Source organism: Hyla sarda, chromosome 8 (genome assembly GCF_029499605.1).
Source record: "Hyla sarda isolate aHylSar1 chromosome 8, aHylSar1.hap1, whole genome shotgun sequence".
Classification (NCBI taxonomy): domain Eukaryota; kingdom Metazoa; phylum Chordata; class Amphibia; order Anura; family Hylidae; genus Hyla; species Hyla sarda.
In genome coordinates this window covers 17,054,274-17,067,143 of record NC_079196.1, presented here as the reverse complement: position 1 = coordinate 17,067,143, position 12,870 = coordinate 17,054,274, and the positions used below count along the sequence as shown (strand labels likewise).

General features: G+C 47.5%; 1 protein-coding gene across 3 annotated transcripts in view; it reads left to right on the top strand.

Moving 5' to 3' along the window:
- Positions 1–12,870, top strand: part of TTLL4 (tubulin tyrosine ligase like 4) — a 62,535-nt gene that overhangs the window by 1,454 nt on the left and 48,211 nt on the right. The window contains exon 1 of one of the 3 annotated variants that reach the window (XM_056536848.1): positions 9,806–9,950. The exons of the other annotated variants lie outside the window; for them this stretch is intronic. The gene's annotated coding sequence lies outside the window, so the exon portion shown is untranslated. Of the gene's footprint in view, positions 1–9,805; positions 9,951–12,870 lie in introns of those variants that run through there. 3 annotated transcript variants of the gene reach the window in all.

The window sequence follows — 12,870 nt, the reverse complement described above, 5'->3', positions numbered from 1 at the left end:
ACCTGCAGTAATGCAGGGAATATGTATAGATGTGATCTTACATTTAGCTTGTGTTGCTGGGAGTTGTAGTACCTGGAGTCATGCAGGGATTATTCTGCACGTTTCCGAGTGGTCCTAGCGCCCGCCGGATCATTTAAATCTGCGTAATGTCTGTCTGTGTTTTCTGGGTGGCCATTCCGCGTAGACTTGGCTGTGTGAACAAGGCCTAATAGAGAACTACAACTCCCAGCAGGCACTGTGCTTGTCACATGTCCTGCATCCACAGCAGCCCATCCTTTGAATGTCACCTGTTTTTTCCAACCAGGGTGCCTCCAGCTGTTGCAGCCTTTGGCTGTCCGGGCATGCTGGGCGTTGTAGTTTTGCAACAGTTTCCTGGCTTGTTTACAGCTGTCATGACTTCCTCAGCCGCCCGTCATCCTTGTAACCTGAGGATAGTAAAGCCTTGTGCTCCCAGGATAGTCCTGTGTATATACAGCTGGTCTCCTGTTCTCCGGACCCTCCCTCCATGAGTAGTGGGTGGGATGTGGAGACCCCGTGAATAGTCCTTTATGGGGAGTAAACTGTGTCGTCTTGTTCAGGATTCACAGATCTTTTTGGCCGAGTGACGTTATCAGGTGACGCACGTTCTACCCACCTGATACCTAATACAAATACACAACACAAAGTGTTATCAGCGCAAATGTGAGGAGCACAAGAGGGAACAGTGACTGCAAACTGATCATATCCATAGTGATACAGCACAAAAGGTGTACACAGAGTAATACAGGAAATAACTCGGGATCAGTACAGGATGAGTAATGTATATACACAGTGACCTCACCAGCAGAATAGTGAGTACAGCTCTGGAGTATAATACAGGATATAACTCAGGATCAGTACAGGATAAGTAATGTAATGTATATACACAGTGACCTCACCAGCAGAATAGTGAGTACAGCTCTGGAGTATAATACAGGAAATAACTCAGGATCAGTACAGGATAAGTAATGTATGTACACAGTGATCTCACCAGCAGAATAGTGAGTACAGTTCTGGAGTATAATACAGGATATAACTCAGGATCAGTACAAGATAAGTAATGTAATGTATGTACACAGTGACCTCACCAGCAGAATAGTGAGTACAGCTCTAGAGTATAATACAGGATATACCTCAGGATCAGTACAAGATAAGTAATGTAATGTATGTACAAAGTGACCTCACCAGCAGAATAGTGAGTACAGCTCTGGAGTATAATATAGGATATAACTCAGGATCAGTACAGGATAAGTAATGTAATGTATGTACAAAGTGACCTCACCAGCAGAATAGTGAGTACAGCTGTGGAGTATAATACAGGATATAACTCAGGATCAGTACAGGCTAAGTAATGTAATATATGTACACAGTGACCTCACCAGCAGAATAGTGAGTACAGCTCTGGAGTATAATATTACAGGATATAACTCAGGATCAGTACAGGATAAGTAATGTATGTACACAGTGACCTCACCAGCAGAATAGTGAGTACAGCTCTGGAGTATAATACAGGATATATCTCAGGATCAGTACAGGATAAGTAATGTTATATATGTACACAGTGACCCCACCAGCAGAATAGTGAGTACAGCTCTGGAGTATAATATTACAGGATATAACTCAGGATCAGTACAGGATAAGTAATGTATGTACACAGTGACCTCACCAGCAGAATAGTGAGTACAGCTCTGGAGTATAATACAGGATATAACTCAGGATCAGTACAGGATAAGTAATGTAATGTATGTACACAGTGACCTCACCAGCAGAATAGTGAGTACAGCTCTGGAGTATAATACAGGATATAACTCAGGATCAGTACAGGATAAGTAATGTAATGCATGTACACAGTGACCTCACCAGCAGAATAGTGAGTACAGCTCTGGAGTATATTACAGGATATAAATCGAGATTTTCCTAGCTAACGTGACGGAAAATATAAGTTATATGAAGACAGGAGGCGAGTATCTTGCATTAATCTTTCTTTAATTAATGCCCATAGCAGAAAAATCTTTATACAAACGTATTTAATAAAATCTTTTTTTAAAAACTACATATCCCAGCAGTCCCCTGTGAACTCCTCCTCCTATCCCAGCATGCTGGCTGCTATATAAGGGACTGCTTGAAGATCCTCTTCCTCTTTCTTTATGCGAACTGCATGACCGTCACCAGAACCACGGAACGCCGGAATCCGGGACAGCTCCTCCTCGGTATCTCCGAACCTCCGGCCAACAGGACCGAAAACCGGGAACGAAACTGTTAAGGAACAATTGCAACAGAATATATCAGGCTGCACCGAAACACCGCTGTCTTCGTCTTCTCCTTTCAATACCCTGGAAGGAAAACAAAAACACCATAACAGGGAGGGTAGGGAGGGAAGATACTCGCCTCCTGTCTTCATATAACTTATATTTTCTGTCACAAGCTAGGAAAATCTCGATTTATATATCAGACAGGAGGCTCATATCTTGCAAGTTTAAAGCTAACAGTGCTTACATAAAGAAATAATAACAAATATGTCATACAACAGACACAGAGACGTGTGTTTGAGGTCTAAAATAAAACTGCCGAAAAGTCGTCTCGGACGACCAATCAGCGGCCAATAGAAGGTCCGAAAGTGAACCTCTCGAAGTGACCACCTTGGTGGCCATAGCCCCTCTAGAAGAGTGGGCACCAAAAAGAGAGATATCGATCCCAGCCATTTCCATGGCCGACCTCACCCACCTGGCCAAAGTGGCCGAGGATACCGGAAGGTGAGGTTTGACATATGATATCAACAACTGATTGTAAGATTCAGATCTCAAAGTCGCGGTCCGCGACTCATACGATTGTAGACAGCGTACTACACACAGACGTGGGTGATCAGGAAAAAAGGGATAGAAGACGGATTGAAGTCCCGTCTTAGTCCTACGAACCACCGAAAACCGTACCCCTTCCGGCGAAAATTGTCGCCTGGAAATATCCAGCGCCTTTACATCCGACACCCGTTTTATGGATACTAAACATAACAGTGTAGTAAGCTTGATGGATAGCAACTTTAAAGCGAGTGCGTCATTATCCTCCCAGGAGGAAAATAAATCCAACACAAGGGAGACATCCCAAGTAGACTGGTACCTAGGACGGGGAGGACGCTTAAATCTTACGCCTCGTAAGAGCCTACATACCAAAAGGATGTTTGCCCACCGGTAACGCGTCCACCGGGCAATGATACGCCGATATGGCGGATCTGTAGACGTTCAGTGAACTGTAGGATTTCCCAGACTCAAAAGAGTCTGCTAAATAATTCACTATCACTGAAACAGGTGCATGAACGGCATCAACTTGCCGTCTATCACACCAACGAACCCACAATGCCCAGGCTGATCGATATGCCGATCTAGTCCCTGGGGCCCAGGCCAAGGCAAGGAGGTCTCTAGCCGATTGCGAAAGGTCACCACCGGCATCCGGGACCCCGAAACCAACCACGCGAGGAGTGGAAGGTTGCCCTCCAATATCAGGGGATGAGGACCCTTGGTTGGGTTCGTGAGAAGGTGAGGCGAGTGAGGAATCAAACGAGGATAGTCGATTGCCATCCCTAAAAGAAGGGGGAACCATGGTTGCGTTGGCCACCAAGGGGTGACCAACACCACCGTCACCTTCTGACTCAGTACTTGGAGAAGAACTCTGGCTATCATATTGAATGGGGGAAACGCATAGTGCGTCCCCAATTCCCATGTCTGACGGAATGCGTCCACTGCGGATGCTTCCGGATCCGGCCTCCAGCTGTAAAAGCGAGGCAGTTGTCGATTGAGCCGGGATGCGAAGAGGTCCGTGTGTAACGGACCCCAAAGAGACCTCAAAGCCCGAAAGATAGATCGTTCCAATGTCCAATCGCTGGAATCCTTCAAATAGCGAGAATTCCAATCTGCTACGATGTTGGACACACCAGGAAGGTATTCTGCAATCGGAATGATGTCCCGGGATAAACAGAAATGCCAGAACGCGGACGCGATGTCCGCCAGCACTCTGGACCTCGTACCTCCCAGGCGGTTGACATATTGAACCGCCGCCACATTGTCCATGCGTACAAGTACGCAACAATTGGAATGGTGAGGGAGAAAACTCCTGATAGCGAAGAATGCTGCCAAGAGTTCCAAGGCATTGATGTGGAGAGAAGACTCCTCTGCGGACCATCTCCCTCCTGTGGTGTCTTGCCCGCAGCGAGCTCCCCAACCGTGGCGGCTCGCATCGGACTCTATTATGATGTCCGGGCAGGCATTGAAGATAGTCCTGCCGTTCCATTCGACAGCGTGTCGAAGCCACCACTGCAATTCCTCTACAACTTCCGGACCGATGGTAACTTCGTCCGCATAGCGAAGACCCCGGCGAAGGTGAAGAGCTTTGAGCCGCTGAAGGGCCCGATAGTGAAGAGGGGCCGGAAAAATTGCTTGAATAGAGGCCGATAATAGGCCCACAATGCGTGCAATCACCCTCAGTGATACTCGACCTTTGCGCAAAGTCGCTCTGATTTCCTTGCGAATCAAAGCCAACTTGGATGTTGGTAACATCAAGATGGCTCGTTGGGTATCCACTAGGAAACCCAGGAACTCCATCTCCTGCGCGGGAGACAGAACCGATTTTTTGTGATTGATGAGGAATCCCAGTTCCTCCATCAACGAAAGGGCCCATTGGCTGTGAGTCACAGCCTGTGCCCTGGACCGGGCCATGATTAGTAGATCGTCCAAGTAAATAATAAGTCGTACCCCCCTGCTCCGAAGAGCAGCTACCACCGGTTTCAGTAACTTGGTGAAACACCAGGGGGCCGATGACAACCCGAATGGAAGGCAGGTGAACTGCCACATTCGGTCCCTCCATAGGAATCGTAGGAATCTTGAGAGGTGTGATGAATGGGGACGGTAAGATATGCGTCCTTCAGATCGATTTTTTTACTAACCATTCTCCTGGCCAGAGGAGGTCGCGTAACAGATGGATCCCTTCCATCTTGAAGTGACGGTAAGTCACGTGTTGTTTCAAACCTCTCAGATTTATCACCGGGCGGTAACCGCCATCTTTCTTCTTGACCAAGAAGATGTTGCTGACAAATCCGGGAGAGAATGGGTCTACTTCTTGTACTGCTTGTTTTGACAAGAGCTCCTGGAGCTCGTTGTCTATGAGCGCTACGTTTTGCGCGGAGAATCGTATGGGTTGAGGTATAACATTCAACTCGGGAAGAGACTGGAATTCTATCCGGTAGCCAGCTACCGTATTGAGGATCCAAACGTCTGCTGTAATCGTGGACCAGACGTGGAAAAAATATCTTAGCCTGCCCCCCACCAATGTGTATGGAATTGAAAGGGTACTCACCGGTCGGTGGGCGAGATCTGGGGAATCCGCGACCTCCACGTCCTCTCCATGGTCGCCCTCGAGGGGGAAAGAAAGGGGCCGGTTGGACCACGGGCAGAGCATATTGTGGTTGAGTAGGAGCAAATTGTTGCTGTGTCGGTCTAATGTAGGGCCTATATGGGGCATTGCGGCCGGCAGATCGGCCTCTGCTTCTACCGGCCTTGCCGAAAACCTTACCAGGTTGGCCCGTCTTTTTTAGAGAATTTTGCGCCTTATCTAGGCTGGAAAACAGGCTGACAAATTTGTTAATATTTTTAATGAGGTCATCTCCAAATAAGAGACCTTCAGCGGAGGGACCCGGCTCATTCTCCGCTAAGTGGGAGAGCTGCGGCTCCAGTTTCATCAGGATGGACCGTCTCCGTTCAGTAGAACAGGCCGTGTTCGCACTGCCCAGCATGCATATAGCACGTTGGGCCCAGCCTTTCAGTTGCTCTAGGTCTACCGGTTGGGCGGTGGATGCCGCTTGCTCTGAAAGATTTAATATCTTTGTGAGCGGGCCGAGAAGATCAAGAATGCGGTCTTGGATCAACTTAAATGATCTCTCAATCCCCTTCTTTGAATACTTTCCTGATCGTGTCAGGTACTTGAGGAGAACCGGATCTATCTCCGGCGTGACCGCAATCTTCTTGGTTACACAGGGTCTGGGGCACTCAGCCCTCAATTTGTTACGGTTCGTGCGGTCCAAAGCCCATCTAGTCCAATATTCTACATATTGTGCTACGTGTGGTAGCGGTGCCCAGTCTCCGGAGCGTGGGTGTGTGATCGCATCCGGGCTGAAAAGAGGTTGGCCCAGAGCATCTAGGATCGCCTCATTTGACGTCTCGGGTTCGGCATCAGGGTAATCAGCCGTAAACCCCGCATCTTCCTCATCAGAATCAGAGCCTGTGGCCTCAGCCACATCAGACTCGTCGGTAGACGTGACATATGAGTCCGGTTTCGTCCGCCGGGCGGACTTCTGCCCCTTACAAGTTTTCTCCTTGGGGCCCAAGGGTCGAGAATGTACATTAGGATGCGGGGTGCGACAGACCGGTTTAGGTTCTGTCTGGGGCACATTGTAAGCTTCCCCTGCCGGGGAGTCGGAATGTCCAGAGACATGTTTTCTTTTATGTGAGACCTTACCCCTAACGGGCACCTCTCTAGAGGTAGAGGCTAAAGGTTTATCATAACTCATATTTGCAGCCAGAGCTGCCTGAATGGACTTGTTAATCAAGTCCTGAATTTGGGTCGCAGACATGATCTGAGAAGCCTCAATCTCTATGCCATCATTAGTCTGGCCAGGCAGAGTAGAGAAAGGGACTGAGGATTTTTCACCAGCCATGATAGACAGAGTGGGGAAGTTATAAGAACTTCTAGCAGAAGCTACAAGTAGGCAACTGACTGAAAGTATTAGTCGTTTGTTTATAATAGCTAATACTACTATCTAATAGTAATAAACTACCTGAAGATAACTAAACTGGGACCGGACCTATAATGCTGGCGCTCCTCTCACCGCTCGCACAACACTGGCGACTGGGAGAGGAGGAGGGATCCAGCAACCAGCGCTTACAGCCGTAATCTCGCGAGACTATGGCTGTAAGACCTGTGATAGGTCGCACGGAATCCCGGAAGGCGTGTCGCAGGGTGCGCGTCACCCGGACACGCCCCCTGAAATCGTGAAGCCCGCAAAGGTGTCGAGCGGCGGGAAGAAGGTAAGAAGACGGCGCGAATAGAAAGTAAGATGGCGCCTATAGAGGGACAATACTAATAGAGGCAAATACAGAGATATGACAGGAATCGCTGCTAGAGGTAGCGAAAGCTCAGAAAATGCAGAGTATGAAGAAAAACTAGGTATCAAGAGAAAAATAGGTATATATATAAATATATATACCCCGAAATATTTGTAATATTAGAATAACAGAGAAAATAACAGCCGGAGTATACAGGGCATAATCCTAGATACCCTGAATACACCCGGAATCACAATTAATACACATTAATATACAATGAATACACAGAGAATATACTTAACTTGCTGCTATGAGCAGAAAGAAAGAGGAAGAGGATCTTCAAGCAGTCCCTTATATAGCAGCCAGCATGCTGGGATAGGAGGAGGAGTTCACAGGGGACTGCTGGGATATGTAGTTTTAAAAAAAAGATTTTATTAAATACGTTTGTATAAAGATTTTTCTGCTATAGGCATTAATTAAAGAAAGATTAATGCAAGATATGAGCCTCCTGTCTGATATATAATTCAGGATCAGTACAGGATAAGTAATGTAATGTATGTACACAGTGACCTCACCAGCAGAATAGTGAGTACAGCTCTGGAGTATAATACAGTATATAACTCAGGATCAGTACAGGGTAAGTAATGTAATGTATGTATGTACACAGTGACCCCACCAGCAGAATAGTGAGTACAGCTCTGGAGTATAATACAGTATATAACTCAGGATCAGTACAGGATAAGTAATGTAATGTATGTACACAGTGACCTCACCAGCAGAATAGAGAGTGCAGCTCTGGAGTATAATACAGGATATAACTCAGGATCAGTACAGGATAAGTAATGTAATGTATGTACACAGTGACCTCACCAGCAGAATAGAGAGTGCAGCTCTGGAGTATAATACAGGATATAACTCAGGATCAGTACAGGATAAGTAATGTAATGTATGTACACAGTGACCCCACCAGCAGAATAGTGAGTGCAGCTCTGGAGTATAATACAGGATATAACTCAGGATCAGTACAGGATCAGTAATGTATTCAGTTACTCATGTTTTTTATGTGAATCATTTCTATATATAAACCATAAATTGATGCTCATCCTAAGTTTCTCGGTGTCCAGTCTGTCGTAACGCGGCCTGAACTTCTGGATAAACAACACGCCTGACATGAAGCCGTCAATTCACAGTCACAACATGACGTTAGAGGTGGAAAAATATGGCAGAAAACCCAATCCGAGTCTATATGGGTCACATGTAAAGAATTTCCATCTCCATTGCAGTTGTAATAAATAGGGATCGATCGATTATCAGTTTGGCTGATATTATCGGCCGATATTCACGGTTTTGGACGTTATCGGCAATTACTTTGCCGATAATGCCCCGGCCAGGGACCGCCGCCGCTGCTGCCCCATTACCTTCCCCGTCTCCAGTTTTATAATTACCTGTTCCCGGGTTCGCGCTATTTCTGGCTCCTGCGGTGTCCTGTGTTACACAGTGCGCTGCGCAATGACGAGTGACGTCCTCAACGCGTCGTCACCGTCAGTACGCACAGTGACAGCTCAGGAGGACGGCGCCGGAGCCAGATGTAGCGCGGACCCCTGGAACAGGTAATTATAAAGCTGGCAATGGGGCGGCAGTGGTCTATGGCCGGGGCGGTGCGATGGGGGGTGCGGCATGGTGGGCGCGGTGGTGGTGATAGGACTCAGGACCCCAGGACAGGCAGGGGGAGAGAAGTGGCGCTGCAGTTCATTGATTTAAAGCGCCCGCTTTAAATCAATGATCTGCAGCGGTGTCGCCGGGGTTGTGTGTGTGATAAATAGCCGATAACTTATACCGATATTCTGGTAAAAGCTATCGGCCCTAACCTCCACAGAGTATTGGTATCGGCTCTAAAAAAAAAAAAAAAGATATCGGTCGATCCCTAGTAGTAAATGTGTTAACTTGGTGCGGTATCGGTACATTTCTCCCTGTGTGAACGTTCCCCAGTAGTCGCGGGAGGTCTACTTTGCGATGCTGCGCCCCCCCCCCCAATAGACTTGCATTGAGGGGGCGGGGCAATACGTAATGAGGGGGCCGGGCCGACCTCCACAGTGCGCGCACAGCGTTGGGAACTAAATGTTCCGAACGCTGGCCAGTAGAGTACCACTTTAAGCCCTCTTACACTTAAGATCGTTACTTCCCAAACGGGGTGCCTCCAGCTGTTGCAAAACTACAACTTCCAGCCTATGGCTTTCCGGGCATGCTGGAATTTGTAGTGATGTGAGCGAATAGTTGAGATGTTTTATAGGTCCTGTCTTTTTAAAGGTTTACTCCTCTCCCCAGCGTCCGGAACTCAATGTTCCGAATGCCGGGTGCTGCTTTCACACCCGCCCCCTCGTCACGCCCCACCCCCTCAATGCAAGTCTATGGGTGGCCATCGCGCCCCCTTCCCATACACTTTCATTGAGGGGGCGGGCGTGAACACAGAAGCCAGCACCCGGCGTTCGGAACATTGAGTTCTGGACGCTGGTGAACGGAGTAACCCTTTAAGTACACTGTACTATATTTGGCTCTGTACACATCACATTTGCTCTTTCCATTCACTTTTTCGTTCTCTGGGTTGACACATCAGATTGTGGCGCACGTATCTCAGCTGGCAGTCGTGCAGGCGGAGGGCAGGCAGCGCTCCCATGATAACACTTATAGTTCAGGAGCCTAAGCCGTTCTAAAGCTTTAAGCCACCAAGTATTTGGTTTTGCCTCTTCACTTATGAATCCGTGTTCTCCTGGCAGTCGGGTGGTTGAAGGAATCTGCTGGAATCCCAGTGAGATCACGTCATGAGAATAACAGCTGGAGCAGCCGGTCGGTCACCTCAATGGAATACGCTGAGTCAGACGAGCGAGAACCTTCACTGCAGATTTTTCTGATGTGTTTTTTTTTTTTTTGTGTTTGCAAAGGACATGGTGAATAATTTACACTGCAGATTTCATTCTGTGCAATTAAAGGGGTATTCCAGGAAAAAACTTTTTTAGATATATTAACTGGCTCCAGAAAGTTACAGATTTGTAAATTACTTCTATTAAAAAAATCTTAATCCTTTCAGTACTTATGAGCTTCTGAAGTTAAGGTTGTTCTTTTCTGTCTAAATCCTCTCTGATGACACCTGTCTTGGGAGACGCCCAGTTTAGAAGAGGTTTGCTATGGGGATTTGCTTCTAAACTGGGCGTTTCCCGAGACAGGTGTCATCAGAGAGCACTTAGACAGAAAAGAACAACCTTAACTTCAGAAGCTCATAAGTACTGAAAGGATTAAGATTTTTTAATAGAAGTAATTTACAAAGCTGTTTAACTTTCTGGAGCCAGTTGATATATATAAACATTTTTTTTTTTTTGTCCTGGAATACCCCTTTAATGGGATAAAATCCCAAGTCAAAAACTATATCTATATCTATATCTATATCTATATCTATATCTATATCTATATCTATATCTATATCTATATCTATATCTATATCTATATATATAATACATACACACTGGTCCCTCAACATACGATGGTAATTCGTTCCAAACGAGCCGGATTGTCGGATCCATCGTATGTTGAGGAATTCGTGCAATGTAAAGTATAGCAAGCTGTACTCGCCTGTCCCCGCCGCTCCCGATGGTGACCCCGGGCCTCCGCTGGGCTCTCCTGGTCTTCTCCGGTCCTCCACTGTCTTCTCCGGTCCTCTTCTGTCTTCTCCGGTCCTCCGCTGTCTTCCGCAAGTCCTTACTGGGCCTGCGTAGCGACGTCATTACGCCGCTGCGTACGCCATTCCTATTGGATGACATGCGCAGCAGCATATTGACGTCATCGGAGAGGGCCGAGAAGACACCGGAAGACCAGCGCTGGACCCAGAGGGCACCCCAGAGCATTGTGGAGGGGTAAGTAATACTTACCTTACTTAACGCACCACACAGGGAACATTAAGCTGCTATCCGGCAGCAGCTTAAGCATTTGGCCCTGCCGGATAGCACTTAATGCGATGGCCCCGACATAAGAAAGCATCGTATGTCGATTTGATCATATGTCGGGGCCATTGTAGGTCGGGGGGTCACTGTACTATAATACTGCTCCTATATACAGGAATATAACTACTATAATACTGCCTCCTATATACAAGAATATAACTACCGTATATACTCGAGTATAAGCCGACCCGAGTATAAGCCGAGACCCCTAATTTCAACCCAAAATCCCAGGAAAAGTTATTGACTCGAGTATAAGCCTAGGGTGGGAAATACATCATCCCCCCCTGTCATCATCCCACACATCCCCCCCCCCCCCCTTCATCATCCCCTTGTCATCATCCCACACATCCCCCCTTCATCATCCCCTTGTCATCATCCCACACATCCCCCCTTCATCATCCCCTTGTCATCATCCCACACATCCCCCCCCTTCATCATCCCCTTGTCATCATCCCACACATCCCTCCTTTATCATCCCCTTGTCATCATCCCACACATCCCCCCCCTTCATCATCCCCTTGTCATCATCCCACACATCCCTCCTTTATCATCCCCTTGTCATCATCCCACACACCCCCCTTCATCATCCCCACCCCCTTTCATCATCCTCTTGTCATCATTCGCCCTCAGTGGTCTTCAACCTGCGGACCTCCAGAGGTTTCAAAACTTGCTGGGAGTTGTAGTTTTGAAACCTCCGGAGGTCCGCAGGTTGAAAACCTCTGCGGCCTTCGACATCATCCAGCCCCCTCTCACCCCCCTTTAGTTCTGAGTACTCACCTCCGCTCGGCGCTGGTCCGGTCCTGCAGGGCTGTCCGGTGAGGAGGTGGTCCGGTGGGATAGTGGTTCCGGGCTGCTATCTTCACCGGGGGCGCCTCTTCTCCGCGCTTCCGGCCCGGAATAGAGGCGTTGCCTTGACAATGACGCAGAAATACGTTGGCAATGAACGCACCTCTGCGTCGTTGTCAAGGTAACGTGACTATTCTGAGGCCGGGCCCGAAGCGCTTAGAAGAGGCCTCCCCGGTGAAGATAGCAGCCCGGAACCACTATCCCACCGGACCACCTCCTCTCCGGACAGCCCTGCAGCACCGGACCAGCGCTGAGCGGAGGTGAGTACTGTACAGAACTAAAGGGGGTGAGAGGGGGCTGGATGATGTCGAAGGCCGCAGTGGTCTTCAACCTGCGGACCTCCGGAGGTTTCAAAACTACAACTCCCAGCAAGCCCGGACAGCCGATGGCTGTCCGGGCTTGCTGGGAGTTGTAGTTTTGAAACCTCTGGAGGTCCGCAGGTTGAAGACCACTGCGGGTGGGGGAGTTCACTCGAGTATAAGCCGAGGGGGGTGTTTTCAGCAAGAAAAATCGTGCTGAAAAACTCGGCTTATACTCGAGTATATACGGTAGTATGATACTGCTCCTATATACAAGAATATAACTACTATAATACTGCTCCTATATACAAGAATATAACTACTATAATACCGCTCCTATATACAAGAATATAACTACTATAATACCGCCTCCTATATACAAGAATATAACTACTATAATACCGCTCCTATATACAAGAATATAACTACTATAATACTGCCTCCTATGTACAAGAATATAACTACTATAATACCGCTCCTATATACAAGAATATAACTACTATAATACTGCTCCTACATACAAGAATATAACTATTATAATACTGCCCCTATATGCAAGAATATAATTCTATAATACTGCCCACTATATGCAAGAATATATCTACTAGAATACTGCCTCCTATATAC